Source organism: Equus asinus, chromosome 22, assembly GCF_041296235.1.
Source record: "Equus asinus isolate D_3611 breed Donkey chromosome 22, EquAss-T2T_v2, whole genome shotgun sequence".
Classification (NCBI taxonomy): Eukaryota; Metazoa; Chordata; class Mammalia; order Perissodactyla; family Equidae; genus Equus; species Equus asinus.
Window position 1 is genome coordinate 37,004,195 of NC_091811.1, and position 15,763 is coordinate 37,019,957.

The 15,763-nt window shown below is 41.9% G+C and overlaps 1 protein-coding gene across 17 annotated transcripts in view; it reads left to right on the forward strand.

The window, feature by feature from the left end:
• The first annotated feature begins 413 nt into the window (after positions 1-413).
• The window catches only part of PPFIBP1 (PPFIA binding protein 1), a 160,943-nt gene continuing 145,593 nt past the window's right edge, over positions 414-15,763 (forward strand). For 14 of the 17 annotated variants that reach the window (XM_070495204.1, XM_070495207.1, XM_070495206.1 and 11 more), the window contains exons 1-2: positions 414-670; positions 12,240-12,319. The gene's annotated coding sequence lies outside the window, so the exon portion shown is untranslated. The remainder of the gene's footprint in view (positions 671-12,239; positions 12,320-15,763) is intronic. The other 3 variants (XM_070495205.1, XM_070495216.1, XM_070495214.1) reach the window with 2 other exon arrangements.

The following is a 15,763-nucleotide window of genomic DNA, read 5'->3' on the forward strand; positions in this document are numbered from 1 at the left end:
AGGGTAGAAGAGCGAGCTGGCGTTTTCCTTTATTCGTGTGTCTTCAAGCTAGCCATTTTTCGCTCCACGCGCCGGCAGACCCGTACTTGTCCGCGACACAGAGGCAATTGTTTTTCCTTAAAAAGGGGGCCCGGGTGGGTTTGTTTCGTTTCTGATCTGGGACACAGTAAATATGCCAAGAGAAGTTGACAACACGACCCGCAAGGTTTCCCCCCATCCTATTATCTCCTTTTCCTTAGAGATAGCAGAAAGGCAGCATTTTTTTCCTATCAACACCCACTTCCAGCCCCAGTCTCGCTCAGCGAGGAATGTATAAAATTAGTTGACTCCTCTGAGTGACTTTCCCCAGGCCCAATCAGCTGGAGCCCGGGCGCGGCCGACCCCACCCCCTTGCGAACGCTCTTTGGCTAATTCCTGCAGGGAGGGAGGAGAGAAGGCGGCAGTGGGAGGGGGAGGTACCTGGAACTGGGAGTGATGTCAGCTCCCAGCTCGGTGCCTGCCCGGATTCCTGACATGGTGTAGGGCCGACAGGGTGGGGAAGGCGGGAGCGGGACGGGAAAGGATTGGGGTTGGCGAGCCTGCGGCGGGGCCCGAGTGCTGGGGCTTTGAACTCCGAGGGAAGGTGAAGCAGAACTTCTGGAAGTAGTGCCGGCGGCTCTCCACCCCCCAGGTAAGGGCGTTCGGCTGCACTCGGAGACCAGAGGGAAGTGGCACCGTTGTGTGGTTGCCTCTGGGTGTTGCAGCTGCTCCTCCTCTTCCCCGGGTCGATTTCCTTTTGCAACTCACTCCTGTTTCCCAGTGGGAACGGGCACTTTTTTTTTTGAAGGGGGGTAGAGCTTACTCCCGGGGCGCCCGACTAGCTCGTATGTGAAAAATACCTCCAGACTTGGACGTGTAAGCTCTTGTCTGTGTCCTTAGATCCCTGCACCCTGGTCTCCTAATAGTGCTTGAGAACTCCCCAGTCAAAGAAGCGTGTGGGGTGTGTGTATGTGTGTGTGTGGGTGGCTAGGGGTGGGGAGTTATTTTAAAATGTCACAAAAAGTTTATGAAACGTCGACTCAAAAATTATGCTCTTTGAGAGAGAACAAAAGTTTTGTATTTTTTCGTTCCCCTGTGACCTATTAATATTGATTTAAATGAAAGACGATTATTGTGATTCTTATACATTCTTATATATATTTTTATATATGAACATCATAAATCCTTTTATACGGTCCAGTCAGGATATGAGAAATTCACTTGGAGTGTATTAATTATGAGCTTGTGGGAGAATCGGTCTCTTGGGGGCAGACTTCTAAAACTCCAACTCTTTTTCACTCTTAACATTTTAATTGAGTGCCAACTTTGTGATCTGGAGGAGTTAGGAAGGCAGCTGAGAATCTTCAGATCTGTTTTCCGTGGCTGCCTGAGGAAAGGATGGGGGCTGGTAGTTGTGATTTCAGGGGTCATTTTTCGAGAAGGGAGTTTTAACAGGGCAATGTGGCCAGAAGGCGAGGCACACAAACTCTTAATTATAGGAACGTGAATTTTTCAACATGTGGGACCAAAACAAATCTTTCCTTTCAATAAAAAAGGACAGAAAGCAATAGAAAGAGGACTTGATTTAGCATTCAATTTTGGTATTTAGGGAAGCAATTGCTTGTTGGGAGAAAAAATATTTTCAGAAGTGGAAATATAGAAATCTGATTTTTATTTATTTCCTGTTTCAAATCCTTTCTTTTGCTTGCTGTGAGATTTTGTGTGCCCAGGTCACTAACTGGGTGTGATTGACTTTCTGGAGAAAAAAATTACCTCCATAAACTGATTCAGAACCCTCACTTGTCAGTGTGTAAGGCTCTTTCTTTTGAAGAAGAAAAAAAAATGTAGGGTTGAGATTCCTGAGTCAAGTTCCCTGTTTTCACCACTGTTCCTCAGCAGTGAGTATCCTTCTGTTCCAGGTCAGGAGGAAACGGGCGGGTGAGGACTTCATTGTGAGTCAAAGCTGCATCCCAGGTGTCTGAATGAAATGGCATTTCCAGGAGATGAGGAGAGGAAAGAAAGAAGCCACAACATTGCATCTAAGAAACCCAAGTCGGGAATTGCGAAGATACAGGACTTTATAAGTGGGGTTCTCCATCTTTCTAGCTAGCTGACAGTTAGGTTTCAGGGCTGGAAAGAAGTAGTTTGTTTTGCTGTTGTTTATGAAACACCTGGGTCTGTATTGTTCTTAGTTCCTAAAAGAATGAAATAGCACAGGGTGGATAAAGAGCAGGTTTTTTGCAAAGGGAAGGTGTGCTGTACGGGAAAGCCAGACCATTTTAATTTTGGTTTGTATTTTGAACTAAGAAACAGAAGTTGCCTAATGGCTCTGAAAGAATGGTGGACAAATCTTTTCTATTTATGTTCTATAGGAAGTACGTCAAACACTGTTTTCCAGTGTACTTTTTCAGTGGGAAGGAGAAGGAGATGATGTGGAATTCCTGTGGGCTGATGTGAGCGCATGGGATCCTTGGCCAATGGAGTGTTCGAACTGCTGTTTGTAATAACCAGTCAAGTCAAGAGTATCTTTGGGATGTTATCCTGGTGTGCCAAATTCTGATTTACACTTTCTTTCCAAGAGACTAGTCCTGGCTTAGGGACTCGAATGTGCCAAAGCTTTAAATATTATTCATAGTTTGAGTAAAACAGTAATTTTGCATACTTAGTTTTAACCAATATTCCCCTTTCTTGGTCCGTGATTATGAGGCAGATGTGGTATAGTAAAACGTCGTACTTTTAAAGGATAACACTTGAAAGACCTTTGAGTTATTGAGAAAGGTGGGATCAGGTTTTGGTTAAATTCTCTTTGACCAGCAACTATCATAGTTCCAACAGCTGCTTTAAAAAATAGGATAATCTGGCCTTTGTGGACAAATGTTGACTTGAGATCCAGGGCACAATGTAGTTCAGATCAATAGTGCCTCATTCCAAGGGCATCATAGACATTTTTGGGAAACAGTTCAGCGAGGGAGAGTTCATTAACTCTGTTTTGGTTATGTTGTTTTTTTATCACTCACTGTGGCAGCATGAGATAAATCAGAACAAGGTCATTTTTCCCTCAGTTATTGACTGGCTGACTTATTTTTAAAACCTGTCTTTCATATTCATGAAATATTTATATTTTTGTAGTTAATTTAGAGTATCTTGATAATTTGTTATATTAAAATTATTAAACTTTTTGAGTTTTTATCTCCGATTTTTAAAAGTACCTCTATCTCAAATAGCGTATTTTTCAAACTTTTAATGGAAAGAAGACCTCATTCATCATTCTATCATTCCAAAGATATTATTACATGTTTCTGACCTGGTTTTGAATTACCTTTTCAAAACAATGAATGAATGAGAGGATGAATGAGTGAATATCCATTCACATTTGGGTCTGTGTCTTGGTTGTTTATTAAAGAAACATTGCTTCCAGGTAAAAACATAGGCAACAGATATTGCACAATAATGACTTTTTTATTCCCATAGATTTCCCTAGAAAGTCATATTAGTACTGAAATTAAGGGGAAAAAAATCACAATTGAGCAGCCAATTGTGAAATTTTTCAGGGAGCCATGATGATGATTATTTTTAATCATGGTTGAACAGATGGGTTTAACTGTGAAATTCAAAGCTGTTAAGGTTAGTGACACTGGGTGTTGTTTGGGGATAAAGGGAGCAAAGTGTCTATCTTCTGGCCAGCATTTCCTTTCAACTAAAGGTTAATAATTTCACAATTAAATCTGCCATCAAACTGTCCAAAAATTGACACCACCCAAAAACTGCTTTGGGCTTATGCAGTTCCTTGTGTCTGTAGTGTAGTGTGTCATTTTTTCTCGAAATCATCACAGTCCATGTCAAAACCTTTTTCCTAGTCAGAAAACCTACAGCTTTGTCACATATGTCACCACCACAAAGACTGAGGCTTTATTAAGTGGAGCTAGTGCCTTAAAAAAAACTAAACTGAACTAACCCACCCTACAAAATAGAAAAACACTTCCATTTCTTTTACACTCTTTATTTTGAATATGGTAATTATTGATGCCGGGTTGCCGTTAGTTGACAATGTTTCAAAAAAGCCAAGCAATGAGAGCTTCTTTTTTTTTTTTATTGAGTTATTGATAGGTTACAATCTTGTGAAATTTCAGTTGTACGTTAATGTTTGTCAGTCATGTTGTAGGTGCACCACTTCACCCTTTGTGCCCACCCCCCACCCCACCTTTCCCCTGGTATCCACTAAACTGTTCTTGGTCCATAGTTTTAAATTCCTCATATGAGTGGAGTCATACACAGATTATCTTTCTCTTGCTGGCTTATTTCACTTAACATAATTCTCTCAAGGTCCATCCATGTTATTGCAAATGGAATGATTTTGTTCTGTTTTGCAGCTGAGTAGTATTCCATTGTATATATGTACCACATCTTCTTTATCCATTCGTCTGTTGCTGGACACTTAGGTTGCTTCCACGTCTTGGCTATTGAAAAGAGTGCTGCAATAAACATTGGGGTGCATAGGACTTTTGGGATTGCTGACTTCAAGCTCTTTGGATAAATACCCAGTAGTGGGATGGCTGGATCATATGGTAGTTCTATTTTTAAGTTTTTGAGGAATCTCCATACTGTTTTCCATAGTGGCTGCACCAGTTTGCATTCCCACCAGCAGTGTATGAGGGTTCCTTTTTCTCCGCAACCTCGATGAGAGCTTCTTTTACCTCAATATTTTTTACACTTTGAAGGATCTGAAACACCAAACAACTGGATTTTAGTTTAAAAAATGGGTCCTTCCAGGCGTTTTAAGTTTGCACACTTCTTAGGCAGGTTTGACGGGAGAGGAGGGTCTGAGTGAAGCGTGTACCGGTCTGCACCCGTTGAAGAGCTTCTATTTCTGAAATGTGGGTTTGGACTCCGAGTGGTCCAGGTGGGTGTGTTGTCAGATTGTGATTGGACTTTGGTTATGTGTCTGCCTAGAACTTGCTGTGACTCACATTTTGACTGGCCCACATGCGCATCCTTGTTTTTGTTGGCAAGTGTAGTGAGTTCAGAATAGAAAGATCATTTAGTGGTTTCTGTGCAGTGGTGCACCTAAAAATGTCCATGACTGCGGGAATTGTACAAACTCGAATTGCATCAAGTATCCGTCATTCTGGCAAAGGCTCATGTCTTAAATGAGGATCATGTAGGAAGAAGATCAAGTGTTATAATGTTTGGGATAGGCTGTAGATTTTATGGACACCCTCTGAACTCCAGAGTAAGGCTAGTTATTTTTACCTTTCCTTTAATTTAGGGAAATCAAGCATTTGACATAAAAACAGACACAAATTCAAGGTGGCAGGTGTGCTGATTCCTAGTGTGTGTGTTTGTTAACAAGGGCAAACTTAATTTTACCTCGTGAGAGAGAGAGAGAGTAAAGATGTTTTCAGTGGCAGGTCCATCCCCATTCATAAATAAGTGGCCAAATTCTTTAGGCAAGCAAGGTAAGTCTTGGGAAGAAGTGGGTAGGCCCATTGGGAAGTGTCTTAATTCTTCCATGCTATGAATGTAATACTCTACTATATCACTCAAGATGCCTGTGTTATCTTGTATTTCTGTGCCTAGGATCTAGCTCACAGAAGTCCTTTTTTGCTGGCTCTTTGTCATTCTTCTCTCCATCTATAGTACGTTGCACAACTGTCATCTCACCACCACAGAGTTTTATGAGGAATGTTTATTGAATTTATTTGGAAGAAAGTGAAAACAAGGCTAAAACTCTATTGCCTGTTTTCTTAATATAATAACTTGACAATGTGTCTGCAGTTGCATAAATAATGTTCTGTAACCATTATCTTTTTCTAAAGATGCTGCTTCTCCTGACAACACATAGTAGAGAATTTTATTTTGTTTGCTTCAGAATTTGAACATGCTCTACTTTTTCTTGTGAATGATAGAAGAGTCAAATGAGCCTGTAGGTTCTCATCTAAATTAACTCTGGGAAGTGAGTGAGTGGGAGGAAGGGAAAAAGTGAGGACTCGGAGGAAACGCTCTGGTTGAACCTGTGAGTCTGCCAGGATGATTTGTGTGAAGTCACCTGGGTCTCAGTGTTTTTCCTCTGGATCAGCTGCTTGGATGCTTTTGTAAAACTTTCATATTCTTCCAGCCTTCATCCTATCAGTGTGTGACTTCGCACAACCAAGCGGGCTTTGAAACACAGATTTAAGGTTCTTCTGTTGCTTTTCTCTCCTTAGGGTACCTTGATTCTCTAGGATGACTTACACTCTTCATCACCCTGTAGGGCAGACACAGCTGGATGCCCAGTCAATATCCATCCCATTCACTTGTTGCCTACAGCTGAACCCATTTTGTTTAATTTGCTACCATGGCCAGTTAAAAAAAAAAACCAACTTGATTTCCCAGAATCCTTTGCAGCTGGGGGGGCGCTGTCTGAGTGACATAGTCCTGGCCAATGAGGTGTAAGTAGCTGGGTGGGGCTCCCCACAAAGCTCCTATAAGGGGACAGCCTCTGAGCTTGCCTGTTAGACCTTTGCTCTTTGTACTTCTTCCTCCCTAAAAGTATTTTCTAAGCAGAGAAGCCATCTTGTGACCAAAGACAAGACCCTTGAGGGGTAAGCAGATGGCATTCTGGAACTGCTATCCCAGACTTCTGCCCATCTCTTGAGTTCTTGTGAGAAAAAAATCTCCATTCGGTTACCACAGAAGTTGGGTCAGTTAGTTGCAGCCAAATGTGATCTTAAGTGAGTTTAAATTCTAAAAAGTCATAGTTCATCTTTTCTCTAAGAATTAAAAGCATTTTGTGTGACAAAAATAGGGGTCGGACTTTGAAGCCCTACAGACCCTCATCTTGAATCCTGGCTTTGCTATTTATTACAGTCTGATATTGGCAAGTAATTTAACTTCTCTGGGTCTCAGTTTTTTCCACGTGCAAGATGGTGGTACTGAAATTTGTCTCATAGGATTTTTGTCAGTATTAGAAATAATCAGAAATTATTAATAGAAATAATAATGGCACATTTGGCACATAGATTTTCAACAAATGGTGGCAGCTGTTTCTGAAGAAGAGTGTGGTGGGGAGACTCAAGAGGGGGAGGCAAGTCATTCAACTTGAGTAGGTTCTCACTGAACACGGATTGAATCCCCGAACGGTAGATTAGCTTTACAGCTATAGCCGCTTGCCTCCATCTCCTCGCCATTCATTTCAACGCCCGTCTCTTATGCTCAGTCCCACCTGCCTAAACCAGAATATTTAGAGCTCTTCTGCTCTCCAGCTTTGGTTGAAAAGGCAAAGGATGTCCTTGTGAAAATTTTATAAGCTGTAGCATAGGGATGCAGGGAGTGGACTCCAGAGTCAGATAAATGTAGATTAGAATCCCTTGTGATTCTAGCTATGTGATTTCATCTTCTGTGAAATGGGAATAATTGAGTGGTTATGGGGATTAAATATGATAATATATATGACGCACTAACAGTTGTTTTTCTGGCACACAATGAGCACTGGATTAATGACAGATATTGTTGTTATTATTTCACTGAACGTTTGCTATCAGTTCTTGGCCTTGGTACAGGGTCCTCTTGGAGCTATAAAGACAGACAAAACATGGTCTTATACCCTTAAGAATATTCATCTACAGGAGATGGAGGCAGAAAGGGAATGACCTTTCTTACACATAACCATAATATAAGACAGATTTAGAATGCTATTCAGCTGTTAAAGTTGAAAAAAATATACTGACTTATACGAATGTCTATAATATATATTTTACCAAAAAAAGCAACCAGTGCACATGTTTAGTTTATATTTGTCAGTGTGTGAAAAATTGCTAAATGGGCTGATTTGAGGGGATGGGATTAGGATGGCAGGGAAGATGCAGGGGGCTTTAGTTTTGTTTTTACAGCATATTAATGTCTATTTTACAACGCTCATACATTCTTGAAATATAAAAAGTATTAAAATTTAAAAAATCAATTTGTTGGGCCTTTTGGAGGTAGGCGGGGGAAGATCATGCTATGAATTAGACTAGTCACTCGAGCAAAGGATTGGGGGGAGTGGGGTCCCATAGAGGAGGTGCGATTTGAATGGGCCTTGAAGGATGAGGATGAGATTTTGAGGAGGCACTGTCGGGGGAAATGAGCACACTTGGGTTTGGAGGAGAGTGTGGAATATAGTGAGGTTAGTTTTAGAGCAAGATAAGATGCAAAGATCTATATTGTTAAGAGAGGTGAGAGATACTGGAGCTAGATCTTAGACGGTTTTAAAGAGAGTGACAAGATTATGCTTTAAAATGAGTTTTTTGGTGTAAGGTGGAGAGGGATATGAGGACTGTTATTTTATAAAGATGACTCTGGAAATAGTCTGTTGGATATTAGTAGGGGTATTAGGTTTTTAGGAGAATAACCACAACAATAATAATAGCCAAAGCTTACATAGCATATGGTGTGTACCAAGCACTGTTCTAAGCACCTTACATATTTTAACTTAGATTTAATCCCTACATCAACCCTAAGAAAAGATACTGTTATTATTCCTATATTACAGGTGAGGAATCTGAGGCACAGAGAGGCTAAGTGAATTTCCCCAGGTCACACAGATTGTGTGTTGTACTCAGGATTTAAACGCAGGTGGATACAGCCTCCAGGGTCAGTATCCTCAACCACTTCATATTACTGCCTCTGGCTTAGTTCTGTACTTGGCATTTAAAAGCTATGAAGAACTGTTAGTTGATTTTATCCACATGCAGATGTTAAGCAAGAATTTGAAATTTAGGTTTGGAGTTGAGGCAAAACCCTAAGTTGATGGATCTTCTCCATAGGGCTGTTACATAAAGAGTGAGAGTAGATGAACTTGCCAAAGAAGAGAACGTAGAATAAAAAGAGAAGCAAGTACACAGCCTTCAGGGAACTCTGACGTTTAGACACAATCAGGCCAAAGAACATTTATTAAAGGAGGTAGAGGAGGAACGACCAGGGAAGTGGAGGATGGTGGCAGTCAAGGGAGGAAGCACACCCAACGCAAGTGGACCGTCCATGCCATCCAGTGCAGAATGAGTCTGTTACAAGGATGAGTCTGAGAAACTGCCGCTGGTCCAGCCACCAGGTCATTCGTGAACTTGGAGGGAGTGGTTTCAGGAGCACAGTAGAGATGGAGTCCAGAATGCAAAAAATCGAGGAATACATGGGAGATGATGAACCACGGGTGACCCGGTCGGCCCAGCCTTTCAAGGAATTGAACAAGGAGAGACATGCTGTGATAGCTCGGGTTTGGGGAAGGTACAGGTAGAAAGGGTGACGTGAAAGAAGCAAAAGAGAGGTGGGAATGAGTGCAAAGTCTGGGGGAGAAATAAGGGATAGTTGCAAAAATCAGGTGGAGGGTGGCAGGTTAGCCTGGAATCCCTAAGAACCCTTCTTCAGACGGCACGGAAGGAAGGATGGGGGAAATGAAAAGAAGTCGAAGATTGAAGCGATAAGAGTTGAGTAAGTTCACCGCAGGCAGTCTGCGAGTTTTCAGTCTAATAGGAAGCAGTGAAAGGAAATTCATAGACAAGTAACTCAGGCTCCTGAGAGGCTGGCTTGCGGGATTATTGGTACAGAGAAAAAATTTGAAAGAATGACAGAAGTCTCTCAGCTAAACAATACAAGCTGACACATTTGCCAGGATGTGTCTCCAGGCAGGAAATTAATTTATTGAAGTGGAAAGTAGTGGTATAAAAAAGAAGAAGAGAATGAAATGAGACAAAGGAAAACTTGACTGTCTTTGAAGGGGGAATTTTTAGACAACCAGACTTAATGGTTCACAGAACAGCTTCCCGGGGGAAACCTGAGCGCTTTGAGTGGTGAGAAACAGCCTGGTTCTGGAACCACAGTCTGGGTTTGGTTAAAACCGAGCCATCAAAGCCCCAGGAGATACTCTACAGACGGGAGTTGTCCAGCAGAGAGGCCTCTGCGTTGCATGCTGTTCCCCGTAAGGTCTTTAGTCTTCAGTTTAATTATTTCAAAAAGATCTTTAGTTGAAAAGACATTAGGTTGCAGTGTTTCAGCAGATTCGTTGTTGTAATGACATAAGGGGATTGAAAGATAAGAACTGAAGCGATCTGAAAATTAAGACTAGGTGCTCAAAATCAGCACCTCCCGTCAGTCCAGAGGTGGGTCTTTTGGGGGTTGCTTTGAAAGATGGCAGTAAAAACTTATCCAAGTGCGTGTAGCATGTTTAGATAGGCATGATATCCTTGAGTTCAGTGGTTCTCAGTGGGGCCAGCTACCTATTTGTGGAGCCCAGTGTAAAATGAAAATGTGTAGCCCCTTGTTCAAAAAGCAGGAAAAAGTGCTATTAAAGGTACTAACATAAAAAGCTTCTCCTTTTCTTCTCCAAGTGTCTCTCTTGATTCATCATGGTGTTTATTTACTTTTGCGTCATCTGAGGTGAAGAAAAATTAAATATTAAAATTCTTGGCAGGGATTTTGTTCATCTTTGTATTGTGCAGTGCCAGCGTTAGCTGCAAATGAAGAGCGTGTAACATGTATGCAGAATTACTGAAATCACACACTTTGTATTTTGTAGTTTATAAATGCAAATGCACAGTGTTCTTACCAGAACAGAAGAAACACTGCGCAAAATCAACTCGCGACTTCTATTTCACAACTTGATTTGCACACGTTCTGATAATCTTTGGCTTACAGAAGGAAGGACTGGCATAAGGAAGGACTGAAAGGACGAAGAGCTATGGGTTGCTCGATCTTTCCTTTTCCTTCTGTGGCATCGTTTTCAGCGTAAGTGATTGGCTAGTATAGGGAAGTAACAGGAGTAAGAGAGGATATGATAGGATTCCTTGGTTGTTTGTGTTTCTTAGAAAGAAATTGCCTTGTTTCTGCGTGCAAAGCAAATTCTGATTGAAATGGAAAGCATGGCCTCCTGGAGCTGTCAGCACCCACCCACCTGCTTACTCAGTTGTATTTGTAACACTCTTACGTTGAGCTCGCTTTGAGTCTTGCTGAAGTCCTATGCATTCGGAGTGCACCGAAGTTCTGTGCTCATGGGGCATTGCAAACATTATGTATGAATGGGGCGGCAAGGAATGGTGGCCACACGTATTCAACAGATCGCCTCTGCTCACCTGCACGCTCCCTTGTCCCAACAGACCTCATTTACAAAACACAAGTTCAAAGTTAAAATTATTAAGAATCTCAAGATGATGACAGCAGAGCATTAAACCAAGTGTGGGGCCTTAGTGAGCATGGGGTTCTGTGTGACTTCACAGGTCACAAGTCCATGAAGATGGCCCTGGTTCTTGGAAGTCAAGGAGCTCTCTTTTGAACCTGAGTTTCCCTCTGGTCTTAAAGTCTCAGCTTCATTATCAAAGTTTGCAGTGGGTCGAGTTTGTGTCTGGTATCCTAGGGACCCTCTCCGGGCCATCAGCACTGTCCTTTTTGCCTTTCAACTATTTCTTGACTCACTCTCCATTCCCTCTGCCATTGCCTTGGTTCACATCCCCATCATCTCTGATATAGACCCTGCAGTGGGTTTCTTCCCTATGTTCTGCACCTCATCACCAGGCAAATCTTCCAAATAAACCTTTGGTACGAGGCCACCCTGCCTGCTCCAAAGCTTTCTTTGATCTCCAGTGGACTGTGGTTTACAGCAGAGTCCTCATCCTGGTGGCCCTAGGTTGGAGACTCTGGAGAGACAGGTTTGATTTGACCTGGACAGCATGGTAAGAAATGTAAGCCAGTACTTAAAGTTTGGGAGGTTTTACCTCTTGAAGTTCAGATTTAACAAAGAGAAGATCTGGCTACGCTGGGCTCTTGTTTCCTTGTGCTGTGCTGGTGCCCTAGAGAACAGGAGGACCTGTGGACATGGGGAGGAAGATTGACTCTGTTCTGGCAAAACCTTCGCTTTCACTTATGTAAATTTAAAGCATGAATTTGCCTGTTCTCAGGGAAGGCTGTGAAGCAATCGGAATGCTGATCCTTTAGTCTGAGAAATGAAGTTCTCCACCTTCATAATGGAAGTTGGGTGTATGCTTAGCAGTAGCTCTTGATTGCTTTTGTAGGAGAAATATTTCTTAGGTCTCTCCTGGCCAGTGTCACCACTGTGTCACCTTGTGGCCTCATCTGATCTTGACCTCTTTCTCTGTGCTTGTCTTCCCTGTTGCCAGGTGCTCAGAAGCAGGCTTTGCACCCCTGGGTGCCCTATGGCCTCTCAACCTTTCTACTTTGTCTGTTGACCTTTGCTGACACCCTCCTCTTTCCTCCAGGCCCACTTAAAGCAGTTCACCTGGGAGCCTTTGCTAAGAGCCTCAGTCAGAGCTCAGCCCGCGAACTCGGCTGGAAGCAGGTAAGTAAATCTCTGGATTTTCAAATGTTCAAGAAAGAAGTGGATGGTGAGTTCAGGTTGTTTTTGAAGGTTCCTTCCAGCCCAGTGATTTTGAGATGCTGTAATCCTTCCAATGCCTGTGCTTATTTATTGTCACACATTTGGTCTCTAGTTGTTTTTTGAAATTGCGCTTCATGATAGGAACTTTAGTTACACCATCTCGGTTGATTAATGAGGGCAGCACTAGCATTATCTGCATTTCACAGATGAGGAAACCGAGAGTTTTCTCCAAAGCTAACACTCCAAGTGGCTTGTCTCTGGTTGTGTCGTATTTCTTCAGATAGACTGTGTACTGTTGAAGTCCATGACCGTGCCTTGTTGCCAGCCCTGCTACCCAGTAGGGACTCCGTCAGTGCTTGTATGATGAGAATCATGGTTCATCCGGCTGCTGTGCACTGAGGCCCAGAAGAGGCTCCACAGGGATGTAAAGGAGACTAAAGTAGAAAGGGTGGATGTGTGGCTCCTTTCTTGTGTCACAACTGTCGGGGGAGGGAGGAGTGATGTTTAGTAGGTAGAGACCAGGGATGCTGCTAAACATCCTACAATGCACGAGACAGCCCCGCCATAACAAAGAAGTTTCTGGCCCACAATGTCAGTAGTGCTGAGGTTGAGAAACCCTGCCTTGTAGGGTTGTGAAGATGAAACAAGATAGTGAATGCAAAGAGTTTGGTATAGTTAACTGTTCCTCTGAGAAAACCATCTCAAAGACTGCAAAATCAGCTTTTGAGAGAGTGAACCCCAAAAGGCTTAATTTCAGCAGCATCTGTGGTTCTTGCTGAGGAAAAGCCTTTATGCTAAGGATTTCATGCCCTCCTGTTTAGAAGTGACAGACTCACTGGAGATCGTGTGTAGTACACGGTGTGCTAACGTGAGCTGGCGTGGTTTTGTCGGAGCTGTGAAAACAATTATTAGTTTTTAGGGTGTTCCTGGTAAACTTCCTGCTTGCTCAACTAGTTTGTTCTGTGAAGATAAGTTTGGTGTGTGGGTTTAAATCCTCTGATGGAAAATGTTTTCATAAGTGAATGTCCAAAATATATTTTGATAAGTGGGATGTGAAAAGTTTTTGTTTTCACATCAAGAAGGCTAATGTTTTTCTAGCTCTAGATTTAAAACAAAGCTGCTTTTCCCCCTGTTTACTGCCTCACCTGCTTTCTGCACAGTGTTCTGGTATTTGTGGGAGTGGCTTAGAGGACTGTTGGATTTCCAGCTATTGTTTATTGTGGATTTGCAGTTGAGATTATTTAAATTTTTTGTAATTATAAAAGTAGTATATGCACCCTATGGAAGATCTGAGTAGAAAAAACATAAAGAAGACAGTTAAAAAAAGTCAACAGTAATCCTACCGCACAAGGGTACAACTACTGTTGGTATGTTTCCTTATATTTGTTTCCATTCATATATTTTTTTCTATATTTGAAATATTCTGAGGATATGATTTTGTGTCCCACTTTTTTTTACTTAGTATTGTTTTATTTGCATTTCCCATACTACAAAAATACCTGTAAATATTTCATCGGACTGTAAAATATTCCATCTGTGGGTGTTTCATGATTTATTTAATCCTATTGCAGAGCATACAGCCTGTTTTCAATTTTTGATGAGCGTCTTTATGCAGTCAGAATTTTTCTGCATTTCAGATCGTTCCCATCTTTACAATAGATGACCAGAAGTAGAACCATGGGTGTGGATGTGTATGGATATTTTGATTGATATTACTATCAGTTGCCAAAAAGTTTCTACTAATTTTTGCTGCCATTAGCAGAGTGCTATTCTCATTTTAATTTTACTTGATAATTTTCTAGGAGAAAAGGTATTTTGTTTTTCTTTTTTTGTTTATTTGATAGTAATGAGGTCAAATAGGTTTATATGACTGTTGGCTGTATTTCCTGTTTAACAAACTGTTTATGTACTTTGCCCGTTTTATCTGTTGGGTATTAGTATTTTTCTCATTTGTCATAAAGTCTAGTTTATGTTTTTCGTTTATTAACTGTTACTAACCCTCTCTCATAGTTATTACAAATATTTTCACATAGTTTTTTTTTTGAAGTTTTTATTTGGTTTGTCTTTTAATTTTGTTTCTAATGATACAGAAGTTTAAAATTTTTATGTAGACGAATCTATTGATTTTATTTTCCACCTGGGATCTTCAACTTTCCTTTGTCTGTACTGAAATGGATCCTGTCTGCTCTGGAAGTCACTATACTGAGTCATCAGTGTTTAAAATTTTATCCCAAAGTAGACCACTGTAGAGTTTCCTAATGAAGATAAACGGGCCTCAAGTGTTTAGTCTGCTGTGGGCACCCACTGTGTACCATGGAAAACCCTCCACGTCTGTATGTGTGTGTGAGTGTGTGTGTGAATAGGGAAGGTTGGTGAGAAAGGGTGAAGCTTGTGTTGGATCATGGCTTCTTGGGTGGTTTTTTTAAAAAATTTTTTTGCTGATCAAGAGTTACCCTGAGCTGGATCTGCTGCCAGTCTTCCTCTCTTTTTGTATGTGAGCTGCTGCCACAGCATGGCTACTGACAGATGAGTGGTATAGGTCCGTGATCAGGAACTGAACCCAGGCTGCCAAAGCAGAGTGTGCCGAACTTAACCACCAGGCCACTGGGGCTGGCCCTGGGTTTTGTTTTTAATTTCCTTTCCCTCAGGGTGGAAATGAGCTTACTGAAGGCAGAGGGGCTTCTATAGATTCTCAAGTGGCTGAGTAACTGGGATCAGTAGCTTGCTGAGCAAACTGTGGCAGTGCCTGGCACACAGTTGGCCCACAATTATTTTTTTATGTTTGTTTAGTACATGAGATGGTGGACCGAGCAGAGACTGTGGTCAAGTCCCATCCACTCCTCACCCCTTAAGTTGCATTCTCTTGGGCTCCAGGCTCTGTGTTGCTCAGCCTTGTCAGGGTACCTCCCAGCCCTGTGGGTGGACTCATAGGAGTCCACAGCCCTGTTGCATCACCAGCGGCAATAGCTGAAGCTTGAAGAGGGAGGTACCAATAACAACTAGTGCTTACCTGTGTTGCAAAGCCCTTTCACTGGGGCTTTTTAATATGCTTCTCACCTCAGCCTTACGAGGTTAAATGCTATTTTCATCTCCATTAATTTGGAGGAAACCACCGCTCAATAGAAGCGTAATTAAAATCTAGAGCTTCTGACTCCTGAGCTGATCCTCTCTACTTATGAAACAAATCCATCACTGTAATGTCTAGTTGTAATTTCTTGGTGGTGCTATTCAGTGAGGGTGACGGCATCTGTTTTAGGTTTTGGAATCAGACGTATCTTGGATGGAACCCCAACATGGTCATGTCTTAGTATTGTAACTTTGTTGCTTACCCAGCCTGAGCCTCAGTTTCCTCATCTGTAAAATGGGACAACAATGTTTACCTTGTAGGGATATTAGAAAGATTAA